Below are 2500 nucleotides of genomic sequence, written 5' to 3'. Positions count from 1 at the left end.
TGTTTGTTGAGAGAGAGATGGAGGGAGGGAGGGAGAAAGGAGGAGGGAGGGGGGTGGAGGGAGGGTGGGGTGGGAAGGAGGGTAGGTGGATGGAGGGTGGGTGGGGTGGGAAAGAGGGTGGGTGGAAAGGAGGGTGGGTGGGGTGGGAAAGAGGATTGAGGGTGGGTGAAAAGGAGGATGGGATGGGTGAAGGGGGGTGGGAGGGAAGGAGGATGGGAGGGGGGATGGGAGGGTGGGTGGGTGGATGATGGAGGGAGGGTGTGAGAAAGGAGGAGGGAGGGTGGAAAGAAGGGAGGGAGAGTGGAATGATTGAAAGGAGGGAGGGTGGATGGGAGGGTGATGGAGGGAGGGAGGGGAGGAGGGTGGGTGGAAAGGAATAGAAGGAATGGAAAAGAGGGAGAAAGGAGAAGGGGGAGAAATGGGAAAAGGGGATAATAGAAGGAAGGAGGGAGGGAGGAAAGAAAGTAGGAAGGGAGAAGGAGAAAAAAGAGAAGAAGGAAGAATGAGAAAGGGAATAGAAACAATCAGGAAAAGCGGGGGAAAGGAGGAAGGGGAAAAGTGGGGTAGGGAGAGATAAATAATAAAGAAGAAGAAAAAAAAGAATGAAAGAAAGAAAAAATGAAAAAAAAATATTGGAGATAACAGAGTGGGGAAGAAAGGGAAGAACTATACACGAAAGACAAACGAAGGAACAGGGAAAGCGAAAGAGGAAGTGGATAACAGGAGGGAAAAAAATGAGAAGAGGGAAAAAATAAATAAAATAAAAAAATAGGAAGAGAACAAGATACATACAGAACAAACATAGAAACACAGAACAGAGATAGAAAGGCAGACAGACACCATCAGACACACAAAGACTTCATGAATATCGGGGCTTCAGTTCGAGGTCTTCTCTTCAGCTCCTTTCTTTGTCTCCTTCTGAGCCTCAATGATTATGGAAACATTCAGGACCGTTAGTTTTCTGGGGTTTTGTATCGAGACACTTTTGCGTCGTTTCTGTGGCTACAAAGGGAGTCCTGGATTATTTCCTCCCTCTCTATCTATCTGTTAATTCTTCTCTTTCTCCTCTGTCTTCATGCTCTCTCCATTTTTCTTTCTCTCTCTCCCTCTCTCTCTCTCTCTTTCTCTCTCTCTAACTCTCTCTCTCTCTCTCTCTCTCTCTCTCTCTCTCTCTCTCTCTCTCTCTCTCTCTTATATATATATATATATATATATATATATATATATATAAATATATATATATACATATATATATATGTGTGTGTGTGTGTGTGTGTGTGTGTGTGTGTGTGTGTGTGTGTGTGTACATATATATATATATATATATATATATATATATATATATATATATATATATATATATATATATATATTTCTTTCTTTTAACGGTAGGTTCATGTCTGAGCCGCCGTGGTCACAGCATGATACTTAATTGTAGTTTTTCATGTTGTGATGCTCTTGGAGTGAGTACGTGGTAGGGTCCCCAGTTCCTTTCCACGGAGAGTACCGGTGTTACCTTTTAGGTAATCATTCTCTCTATTTTATCCGGGCTTGGGACCAGCACTGACTTGGGCTGGCTTGGCCACCCAGTGGCTAGGTAGGCAATCGAGGTGAAGTTCCTTTGCCCAAGGGAACAACGCGCCGGCCTGAGACTCGAACCCTCGAACTCAGATTGCCGTCGTGACAGTCTTGAGTCCGACGCTCTAACCATTCGGCCACCGCGGGCTTGGCGATCATGGGCTTCCATGATTTCTCTTGGCAATTTAGAGCGGTAGTTTTTGCCATTGCCTTCCGCCCGGTGTTTTTATCGAGTCACCATCTCTATTTACCCGGCACTGACTTGGGCTGGTTTGGCCACCTAGTGGCTAGGTAGGCAATCGAGGTGAAGTTCCTTGCCCAAGGGAAACAACGCGCCGGCCGGTGACTCGAACCCTCAAGCTCAGATTGCCGTCGTGACAGTCCCGAGTCCGACGCTCTAACCATTCGGCCACCGCGGCCCCTATATATATATATAATATATATAATTATATATAATAATATAATATATATATATATATTATATATATATATATATATATATATATATATATATATATATATATATTAATATATATAAATATATAATATATATATATATATATATATATATATATATATATATATATATATATATCCTCCCTTCTCTCTATATATATACATATTTCTTTCTTTCCCTCACTCTATCTATCTACTTTTCCCCTATTTCTATCTCTCTATCTGTCTAACTGTCAATCTAGTCTCTCGTTCAGTTCACCTCTCTTACAATATACCTACCTCACGTCTCTCTCTCCCTCTCTCTCTCTCTCTCTCTCTCTCTCTCTCTCTCTCTCTCTCTCTCTCTCTCTCTCTCTCTCTCTCTCTCTCTCTCTCTCTTTACATCAGTATCATTCTCTATTTATTTCTTAACATGCAGTATCTATTTAGTTTTCTATCTCTCTATCTTTTTATCTACTCATCGATC

The 2500-nt window shown here is 42.3% G+C and overlaps 1 protein-coding gene across 1 annotated transcript in view; it reads right to left on the bottom strand.

Moving 5' to 3' along the window:
• LOC119597376 (titin-like) overlaps positions 1-2500 on the bottom strand; it is a 15867-nt gene that overhangs the window by 2234 nt on the left and 11133 nt on the right. The gene's annotated exons all lie outside the window — the stretch shown is intronic.

Source organism: Penaeus monodon, chromosome 3 (genome assembly GCF_015228065.2).
Source record: "Penaeus monodon isolate SGIC_2016 chromosome 3, NSTDA_Pmon_1, whole genome shotgun sequence".
Classification (NCBI taxonomy): domain Eukaryota; kingdom Metazoa; phylum Arthropoda; class Malacostraca; order Decapoda; family Penaeidae; genus Penaeus; species Penaeus monodon.
Note: the sequence above shows the minus strand (reverse complement) of the source record. Positions and strands in the feature narration are given on the sequence as shown.